The sequence below is a fragment of the Felis catus genome, chromosome D3, assembly GCF_018350175.1.
Source record: "Felis catus isolate Fca126 chromosome D3, F.catus_Fca126_mat1.0, whole genome shotgun sequence".
NCBI lineage: Eukaryota > Metazoa > Chordata > Mammalia > Carnivora > Felidae > Felis > Felis catus.
Window position 1 is genome coordinate 4,685,714 of NC_058379.1, and position 11,127 is coordinate 4,696,840.

The following is an 11,127-nucleotide window of genomic DNA, read 5'->3' on the forward strand; positions in this document are numbered from 1 at the left end:
TGGCGGGGCGGGTGTCCGTATCTTATTACCATTTACGGAAGGTAACAAATATCGTGTAATATTTGATTACTTGTTTTTTTTTTTAAACTCATATCACTTTTTCACTTTTTAAATTTATTTATTTATTTATAAGACAGACAAAGCAGGGGACGGGCAGACAGAGAGGGAGAGAGAGAATCCCCAGCAGGCTTTGCGCCCTCAGCACAGAGCCTGACACAGGGCTCAGACTCAGGAACCGCGAGATCATGACCCGAGCCAACAATCGAGAGTCAGACGCTTAACCGACCAAGCCACCCAGGCGCCCCAAGTCATGTAACATTTTAAAAGCTTACATACTGGGGCGCCTGGGTGGCTCGGCCGGCAGAGTGGGCGACTCTTGATCTTGGGGTCACGAGTTCAAGCCCCACATTGGGTGTACTGATCACTTAAACTAAGTAAATAAAATCTAAAAAACAAAATCGAACAAATGCCTATAAATTAGTGTTTTCTCAAACACACACTCCCAAGTAGAATGATCTGTTGAGATGAAGTCAAGTGATCGCGCGTGAGGCCTTACCCGTGCTTAGACCTGGACACATGTCCCCTCTCTGCCTTCCTTCTCTCCCAGCCCCGGAATAAGCACCAGACAGTTGAGCAGCCTAGCCGTGGCTCAAATTGGGTCACTTTCTGCCAAAGAGATATAATTTCAGAATTGCTGATTGAAACCAGAATCCAAAGGAGAGTAAGTCATTACTAAAAGAAAACCGTAACATCTTTACTCAGAACGTGAAGGTCATAGAGCAAGGTCTTTCCTTGAACCTCTGTCCGTGATTGATTCATAGACGAGGCCCTAGGAGCCTGGGCCTCTTCCCGTTACAACCTGCAGAGGCAGGAAGGGAATACATGTGATCATTTATCCTGTTATCAATTTCCATTACACCATCGCCCTATTATTCAGCTTGGCACGCCGGCTTCACAAGCACCCCTGCCATCAATTAACAGTGAATTATTTATATCAGCAGCTGCTGCAAAGAGTTTCCCAGATGCTGTTTCGTAGGAGACATGGAGGACGTTTCAGATTTTGCCCCGGGCCCGTGTACCGAACCAAATTCGATATCCAAATGGAGGGGACTTTTTTTTTCCTTTCTCCACATACAAATGTATGCTCACACACGGGGTCCCCCTTCATGCAAAACGGAAGTTTCGGTCCTGGCCGGCTAACTTCCGCCGTCAGCTTGCAAGACAGGACTCTTAACTTGCAACCAGCTTCTGCCCGACGTGTAAACTCAAGTGGAACCATCGGGATATGTGGAGGCGTCGAGATCTATTGTGAGGGATATGCTCACACAATCATGGAGACAGGGAAGTCCCACCATCAGCCGTCCCCGAGCCGGAGAACCAGGTTCAAATTCGGTCCAAATCCAAAGACCTGGGAGCCAGAGGACCCGCGTCCGAGGACAGGAGACGACGGACGTCCCAGCTCAGACAGAGAGAAAACTGGCCCTTTCTCTGCCTTTTGATTCTCTGCTGGCCCTCGAAGGACTGGATGATGCCCCCCACCCCGGTGAGGGTGATCCACACTCAGTCTACTGGCTCAAACACTCATCACCTCCAGAAACACCCAAAGAGACACCCGAAAATCTGTGTCTCCAGCAAGTTCCCAGGCGATGCTGATGCTGCTGGTCTGGGAACCAAACTTTGAGACCCACTGCTCAAAACAAATTCTCGGCGCATAGTAGGTGCTTAATAAATATTTGTTAAATTAGTAAAGGCGTGAACGCTGTGGGTTATCTCCTGCTTCTTGACAAAGCCCCGGGGCACACCCAACGGCGTGCCCTCAGCCCAGCACATCTTTTCCACGGATCTCAGTTCAGATCGCACAGGCCTTGGGGAGCCCGGACTTTGTTCCCAGGGCCCGGGTGAACCCCTCCCCTGCAAAGGCACTTTTAATCTCAGCCATTGCAAATCATTCGACTGCAAACGGTTAGAGCTGAGTTTAGTCTTTTTAAGGCCGTCATCAAGGTTCCCCTCAAGGAGGACTTGCTTTTTTATGTTCCAAGAGGAATATCATCACCCCGCTCATAATAATGAAAAACAAGAAACATTCTAGACACCCAACAATGGAGTCACAGTTAAGTAAATGATGGTGTAGCCATATGTTGGAGTATCATTCAGCCATAAAAATTATGTTTACACAGATTGTTTTAATAGCTGCCGTAAAATGGTTTTTATATAAAACTATAAAGAATAACGCTGGAATAACAGTCTTCTTGAAAGCTTGCTTCAGCTGGGGTAGGTGCAGACAACTTTGCTCTGTAGGCTCACACACAGAAGCCATTGCAGCTGCTAACACGCGTGTTTTACAGCTCGGTTTTGTGACGGGAGGAGGCAGCTTGGTGAGACGCAGCGCCGACAGGAGAGAGACAGAGCAACGGATTTTCGTTTCCGTACTCGAAAGAGAAGGGACCCATCTTATAATAATACAGAAATAATAGTTAACCCTCAGCGGTAACCATGTGCTGAACACAGCACGGCTCTAAGATCTATGCGTGTATTAATCACATTTCATTTATTCGGGGATCCCATTATTTCAAGAAAGCAAATGGGACAGTTTTTACGAAACAGTCTGTGTAGCCGGGGGAGCACGCAAGGCTCCTAGTCGTCAACGTGGTCACGCGAATGTGCTCGGTAAAGGCAAAGATCCCTCCCCTGTGAGGGTTTTTGCTGGTAGGAAAAAAAAAAAAAAGATAGTAAGTAAGCACATTATAAGGGATACTAGAAAGTGGCAAGTGCTATAAAAAAAATAGGAGGTAAGGCTGGGCAAAGAGAGCTTAGAGCATGTAGGTGATTTTAAATAACAGGAAAGAGCTAACAGAACACGGTGGCCCCCACAAAAAAATTATAGTTGTTATCTCTGGGAGGTAGGATTATGGGTAATTCTATTTTATGTCAGACTGGTTTTATAAATAATCCACAGCACGCTATACTGAAAACTCACTCTCCGAGAATAACGTTTTCCAGTGAAACCACAAGCCAAAGAGAAATAGAAATGGTTAGTGTTATCTGGGCACAGATCGTGGATCTAGCACTTACTGCTGAACCACTGTGAGCAGCAAACATTCTCTCCTCTGGAACAAGGGGAGCTATTTAAAGATGAAATGATGTAACGTGTGTATCAGTGAGAAATACGTTTGGTTACAGGTAATACAACCTGACCGCTGTAGTCTCAATAATAAATAGGTTGTATTTTCATGTAGACATCTATTTTCATCAGAGGCATCTAGCAAGGTGTCTAGGAGCAGATGACTCTGGCATTGGCTCAAGGGACCAATGATGTCTGGGCCAAGAGTTTTTATGTTGAGGCCCTGGACTCATGTTCACAAAGTGGCTGCTGCAGCCCTAGCCATCACAGCTGTGTCCGAGACAAAAAGAAGGAGGAAGCCGGAACAGGAAGTGATCATCGGCAAATCCAACGCTTTTACAAAAAGTTTACCCAAGAGTTCTGCTTCTGCCTCATTGGCTAAAATTCGGCCGCTGCAACTGAAAGGTGACGACAGGGAAGGGAGTTAGATAACGGATGTTGCATTACCCGATAACCACTTTTTCCAATCTGAGCACAAAGGCACTGCACCTGCCCCCCAGGTGGCAATCAGCTATTTCTTGGGTTACCTTTGCTTTTAAGAAAGACGGTCTTGGGGTGCTGTCTCCTTTAGGTGTCCCCAAGGTGGCCTGTTACCAACACGATTCCCCAGTCATCAACGCACGGCGATGGCTAGGTTTTGCTCCACAGGCTCGCCCTCCGGTTGTCCTGAGCTGGCACCCCTTCCCAGCCACGCCCAGCCGCCCTGCTAAGCCGGCAATCGAAGGACAGATACATCTGGGATTAACTTCCTCAAAGCCAAATGGTTAGTGAGGGTGACGCAGGGCCACCCCTCGGCCCGGAGGTGGAAGGACCTCGCATGTGGGGCCATTCTTCCCCCTCCCCTCACCCGGATGCAAGGAGACTCCGCCGAGAAAGCCCCACGACCTCTGTCACCCAGACCCGTAAACAGCGGCGAGGACAGACCCCACAGCAGCCTGCAGACTCACGACCAGCTGGTACCCGGTCCTTGGAGCCAGCCGGGTCCACACCAGCATCGCTCCTGCCTGGACCGTTACGAGGGCCCCTCACTGCCTCCCTGCCCCCTCTCGTGTCTCGTGTCTCTGCCAGAGCATCTCTGTTGCACGGCAAATCAGCCGTGCCACTCTCCCACCTCGAGGCCCCCGACCACGTTCCTCTTTATTAAATGAAGACACCAGCATCGTCATGTCAGGCCCCCGCAGGACGGTCTGATATCTGCACGTGTTGTGAAATGTCCACCTCGACGACCGCAGCCAACATCCGTCAGCCAACATGCTTACGGAAACGCCTCCTTGGCACGAGGACTTTTAGGACCTACGTCCTGGGCAACTTTCAAACACACGAGACAGTGTTGTTCCCGGCAGGGACCATGCTGCACTCGGTTCCCCCGGGAGAACTTTGTCTCGTGACTGGAAGCTTGTACCTTCGGCCCATTCTTGATGTACTTCTCTCTACATACGCTGGGTTCTAAGTGCAGGGGGAGAATCAGTTGGGGGTGAAGGGTGCAGAAGGGTTCACTGTCCCCACCGTCCACCCTGATCCAAACCTCTGCTCACCGTACCTTCCAGCACAATACTGCCGTATGTCACCCTGTGCCCTGAGCATAACCAGCCTGCTGCCCAAGTCAAGAAATGATCAAAACAAAACGAAAAACATTTCCATGTGTAGAATGTGTATATAAAGAATCCCCAGAGTGGCCCTGAGGCCCTGGGTGCCCCCTCCCCCACCCCCCCCCCAGCTTCCCTCCCCTTCAACGGTGCCCCACCCCCCTTCCTCCCTGTGCACAGTCACTGAGGCTGTTCATCGGATGCAAAGCCACTTCCCACCTCCAAGAAAGGGGATCTCGTGTTCAGACGCCCCCGGGTGATGAGGTCTGAGACCCCGGCGGGGCACACAGACTTGCTGGGCGTCGCTGATAGACTCGGAGGAGAAAGCCGAATCCAGGGGGACGTCGGTTGGGGGCGGGTTCCGGAAGACGCACGCGGGTCCCGGGGGGACCAGTGGCCATTGCCAGTGCCGGGCACCGAGAGCCGGGGAGCCCCACGTTTTCTCAGCAATTCGTCAAGGTTGGCAACAAGCGAGGCCTGGACGCTGATGAGGCTGGACGCACCCAGAGGTGAAGGAGCCCCGGGCTGCACCTCGTCTTCTCCGCAGACACCTGCCTCCGCGGCGGACCCGGGGCGCCCCTCGGCCCTTCTCCACCCGCCCCCAGGATGCAAGGGAGGAATAGATGTGCATCTCCCTGCGCAGGGAGCCGGAAAGGGGCTTTCTGAGCGACCTCATCTGGAAGGGAGCTCTTTGATAACACGGAGCGCTGTGTTATAACACGGGCAGGGCCTGGATGCTGACGGCGAGGCCTCATGCCTATCGCCTTCACCCCTCTGCCAGCCAAGGGGCAGAAGGAACCCTCTGCAGGAAACCAGGTGTTGGTTCATTTCCGCAGCCGTCCAACTAGTATTTATTGAGCAGCTATTAGCTGATAGACAGTGGGACCATAGCAATGAGCAAAGTGGATGGAACCTGCCTTCCTGGAGATTAGTTCTCATGGGACTTATAGAAAGGGAGATGAGAGAACAAAATCCTTGAATCGCACTGCCTGTCCGCAGATGAAAGGTGGACGAGGAAGACAGAAGACAGAGATAAAGAGTAACTCCAGCAAACGTATCCTTAAAAACGAGCAGGTGCTCGGGGCGCCTGGGGAGCTCAGTCAGCCTCCCACCTTGGCTCAGGTCATGATCTCCTGGTCTGTGGGTTCCAGCCCGTGTTAGGCTCTGTGCTGACAGAGCCTGCTTGGGATTCTGTGTCTCCCTCTCTCTCTCTGCCCCTCCCCTGCTCGTGTTCTGTCTCTGTCTCCCTTTCTCAAAAATAAATAAACATTAAAAAATTCTTGTTGCGGATTTTTGCATCCATATTCATCAGGGATATTGGCCTGTCATTCTCTTTTGTTGCTGGGTCTCTGTCTGGTTTGGGAATCGAGGTAATGCTGGCTTCATAGAATGAGTCTGGACGTTTTCCTTCCCTTTCTATTTTTTGGAACAGTTTGAGAGGGAGAGGTATTATCTCTGCTTTAAATGTCTGATAGAATTCCCCAGGGAAGCCATCTGGTCCTGGACTTTCATTTGGTGGGAGATTTTTGATAACTGATTCAATTTCTTTGCTGGTTATGGGTCTGTTCAAGTTTTCTCTTTCTTCCTGTTTGAGTTTTGGAAGTCTGTGGGTGCTGAGGAATTTGTCCATTTCTTCCAGGTTGTCCAGTTAGTTGGCATGTAATTTTTCATGATAATCCCTGATAATTGCTTGTATTTCTGAGAGATTGGCTGTAATAATTCCATTTTCATTCGTGATTTTATCTGTTTTGGTCCTCACCCTTTTCTTTTTGAGAAGCTTGGGTAGAGGTTTATCAATTTTGTTTATTTTTTTAAAAAAAAAACAACTCTTGGTTTCATTGATCTGCTCTACAGTATTTTTACATTCTATATTTTTTTATTTCTGCTCTGATCTTTATTATTTCTCTTCCTCTGCTGCGTTTGGGGTGTCTTTGCTGTTCTGCTTCTATTTCCTTTAGGTGTGCTGTTAGATTTTGTATTTGGGATTTTTCTTGTTTCTTGAGATAGGCCTGGATTGCAATGTATTTTCCTCTCGGGACTGCCTTCGCTGCGTCCCAAAGCGTTTGGAGTGTTGTATTTTCATTTTCATTTGTTTCCATATATTTTTTAATTTCTTCTCTCGTTGCCTGGTTGACCCATTAATTCTTTAGGAGGCTGTTCTTTAACCTCCATGCTTTTGGAGGTTTTCCAGACTTTTTCCTGTGGTTGATTTCAAGCTTCATCGCATTGTGGTCTGAAAGTGTGCATGGTATGATCTCAATTCTTTTATACTTATGAAGGGCTGTTTTGTGACCCAGTATGTGATCTATCTTAGAGAATGTTCCATGTGCACTCGAAAAGAAAGTATATTCCATTGCTTTGGGACGCAGAATTCTAAATATATCTGTCAAGTCCATCTGATCCAATGTATCATTCAGGACCCTTGTTTCTTTATTGATCCTGTGTCTAGATGATCTATCCATTGTTGTCAGTGGAGTATTAAAGTCCCCTGCAATTATCACACTCTTATCAATAAGGTTACTTATATTTGTGATGAATTGTTTTATATATTTTGGGGCTCCCATATTTGGTGCATAGACATTTATAATTGTTAGCTCTTCCTGATGGATAGACCCTATAATTATTATATAACGCCCTTCTTCATCTCTTGTTACAGACTTTAATTTGTTGGTGGGAATGCAAACGGGTGCAGCCGCTCTGGAAAATAGTGTGGAGGTTCCTCAAAAAATTAAAAATAGAACTACCCTATGACCCAGAAATAGCACTGCTAGGGATTTACCCAAGGAATACAGGGGTGCTGATGCATAGGGGCACTTGTACCCCAATGTTTTTAGCAGCACTTTCAACCATAGCCAAATTATGGAAAGACCCTAACTGTCCCTCAACTGATGAATGGATAAAGAAGATGTGGTTTGTATATACAATGGAATACCACTTGGCAGTGAGAAAGAATGAAATCCTGCCATTTGTAGCAATGTGGATGGAACTGGAGGGTATTATGCTAGGTGAAATAAGTCAGACAGAGAAAGACAGATGCCATATGTTTTCCTTCATATGGGGAATTTGAGAAACTTAACAGAAGACCATAGGGGAAGGGAAGGAAAAATAAGTTACAAACAGAGAGTGTAGCAAACCATAAGAGACTCTTAAATACAGAGAACAAACTGAGGGTTGATGGGGTGGGGGAGAGGGGAAAGAGGGTGATGGGCATTGAGGAGGGCACCTGTTGGGATGAGCACTGGGTGTTGTATGGAAACCAACTTGACAATAAATTATATATATAAAAATTATTAAAAACAAAAGCTCATTTCCCTTTATTATCATTCATTCATTCATTCGAGAGAGAGAGCAAGAGAGCATACAAGCGGGGGAGGGGGCAGAGGGAGAGAGAGAGAATCTCAAGCAGACTCCATGCTCAGCACAGAGCCCAACACAGGGCTTGATCCCACGACCCTGGAATCATGACCTGAGCTGAAATCAAGAGTCAGACACTCAACCGACTGAGCCACACAAGCGCCCCACAGATTTCTCTTTAAATACTATGGGGTATGGCGGGACCGGCACCCTATCCTGCACGTAAGGTTGGGTCCCCTTCTTCACATCACACATAGAAATGTACTGAAAATGGATCATAGACCTAAATGTAAGTTCTGAAACTAGAAAGCTCTTAGAAGAAAGCAAAGGAGTCAAATGTCATGACCTTGGATCAAGCAATGGTTTCTGAGGTACGACATCAAAAGCATAAATGCCAGAAGAAAAAATAGATATTGGACTTCATCAAAATTAAAACTTTGGTGTACCAGAGGCCATCATAAAAATGTGACATGACATCCTTCATAACGGGAGAAAATATTTGAAAATCATGCATCTGACAAGGGACTTGTATCCAAATAACCCTTACAACTCAACCATCAAAAACAACCCAATTTAAAAATGGTCCAAGAATTTGAATAGATAAGATACTAAAATGGCCAATAATCACATGGAACTGTGCCCAACGTCATTAGTCATTAGGGAAATGAGTATCAAAACCACTATGAGGTACCATTTCAAATGCGCTAGGGTGGCTCTAATCCAAAGTTGGAAACAATGTGTATTGGCAAGAACGGGGAAACACTGGAACCCTTGCACATTACAGTGGGAATGTAAAATTGTGCAGCTGCTTGGAAGACATTTTGGCATTGCTTCAAAAAGTTAAGCATGAAGGCTACCATATAACCCAGAAATTCCACTCCTAAACGTATACCCAACGGAATGGAAAACGTATGTCCACACAAAAATGTGACTGCAAATGTCTATGTCAGCATTATTCACAGTGGCCAAGGATGGGAGCGAAATGTCCCTCCACTGAGGTATGAGAAACAAAATACAGCATATCCTTGCAATGAAATATTATTCTGCCCTAAAGAGGTGTGAAATACTGATTCAGGCTAGAACGTGATGAATTTTGAAAACATGCTAAGGGAAAGAAGGCAGCCATGAAAGGCTATCATATAATTCCACTTAGCACTGTATCGTAGGTTTCTTTGTTCCATTTTATCATACGAGTACATTCACATGTGAATTGTATCTCAAGAAAGCTGTCCTTAAAAAAACACCGAAGGGCATGTCTAATAGATATTTTTAAATCACCATAATTTTTTTTTAAATCATGACAATTTATTTTTTGTGAGCTTCCTTTTTTCCGCACATCTTGGCCACAAGAGATAAGAGGAGACCTAAGATGGGGAGAATCCTAATTAATAAGAATTGGTTATTTTCCTATAGTCACCTATAACAACTCCAGTCTAGCGTGTGGGAAAATCAATGCCCCTCCCCCCCAACTTTCTGGTTTAGTTTGGACTTTAAACTTAACCCATTGCTATAATTCACTCTCCTGCATCACGGCATGACTTTGACATTAGAATATTTGTTTTATCACTGGAAGTACATCTCCCCGGATCCTAACTCAGAAGGATCTTCTGCCACGAGTCATAACCCAGGCGACACGTACATGTTGGTTCTCATAACAAATGGCCACAGCACAGTGTTCCTCAAGTTTTCTGTCATTGCCACACTTTCGCATGGGAGAAATCCTCCCTAGCCCATCAGGTCCTGAAGATGCCTGGACACACATTCCAATGCAAATGGTCCATTTTCCTTGCAGAGATCACCAAAGTTAGCCCGTGATTTTCAGCTCTGGCTGCCCAGTCTAATCACCGAAGAAGCTTTTTAAGAATACCATCAATTAGATCTCATCTCATCTCACAATTACATCGGAAGCTTTGGGGTTGAGTCCCAGGCATGATGAGTTTTAAAAGTTCCTAAGATTATTCATTTCCATCGTGTAGTCAGGGCTGAGGAACACTAATCAGATCAAGGCAAAGTCAACAGCAAAAAAAATATTTAGGCATTAGGCAGATTCTGTTCATAAGAGTGATTCATATTTCAAACATTTTTTTCCTTCTTTCTTTTTAATTTAACTGTACTTAACTGATATCATACCCATGAATTCAAATCAGTATGGGAAACAAGGCTGTTCACAAGGGTCTCTTTGGCCTTTGGCATCTCCAAGAGTTACAGAAAAGACTTTAAAGATCAGGAACAGGGCTGCCAGACCCAGGAATCCCAGGTTCCTCCTCTTTCCTGGTGTCTCTTCAGAGTACGCCATCTTGTCCAAGGACCCCCTGGTCCACAATGGCACCACCGTTTTTTTAGATGGCAAACACCAGCAATTGTAAGTAATAGACACGATTTTGGTTGGAAAAAAACAATTCTTTAGACTTAGTCTGAATAAAGAAACTTTGCTTCTCTCCACGCACAGAAGCCAAGGATGCATCCTGGGATTCGGTCAGCCCAAGCTTGGGCACCGACCATGAGGAGGTGTGGCATGCTGGGATTGAGATACCCTCTGTTTTATGTATCCTGCTAACTGTGTCCCCTACTTCTCAAATCAGCCTTCCCCCCCCATGCAAAAGACCTTCTGCTTTGGATAGAACCATTCTAATAACTCTTGCCCTAAACTCCTGACCCATTGCTCAGCACCAATGCCTGAAATCTCTGCCACTCATTTTATTTTTTTTTTAATTTTTTTTACATTTGTTCGTTTTTGAGAGACAGAGCATGAGTGGGGGAAGGGCAGAGAGAGAGGGAGACACAGAATCTGTAGCAGGCTCCAGGCTCCGAGCTGTCAGCACGGAACTCGACGTGGGGCTTGAACCCATGAACCGTGAGATCATGACCTGAGCCAAAGTGAGATACTCAACTGACTGAGCCACCCAGGCACCCCTTCTCATTTTATTTCTAAGGACTTCCTTGATCCAAGTGGGTGTAGGCTGGTATGCCCCAGTTTTTAATTTAACCCATGCCTTCTTCACCAAAACATTCAAACGCCTTTGACGTTCTATTCCTCCATCCAGCTTTGGGCCGAGGTGGAGAGAC

The 11,127-nt window shown here is 46.4% G+C and overlaps 1 long non-coding RNA gene across 1 annotated transcript; it reads right to left on the bottom strand.

Moving 5' to 3' along the window:
* Nucleotides 1-2,059: 2,059 nt before the first annotated feature.
* LOC123381249 lies at nt 2,060-5,038 on the bottom strand. The gene is made up of 4 exons (XR_006588075.1): nt 4,927-5,038; nt 4,662-4,712; nt 4,524-4,567; nt 2,060-2,703 (listed from the first exon to the last, which is right to left on the bottom strand). It is a non-coding gene; the product is annotated as an uncharacterized LOC123381249 (long non-coding RNA).
* Between the last annotated feature and the right edge of the window lie 6,089 nt (nt 5,039-11,127).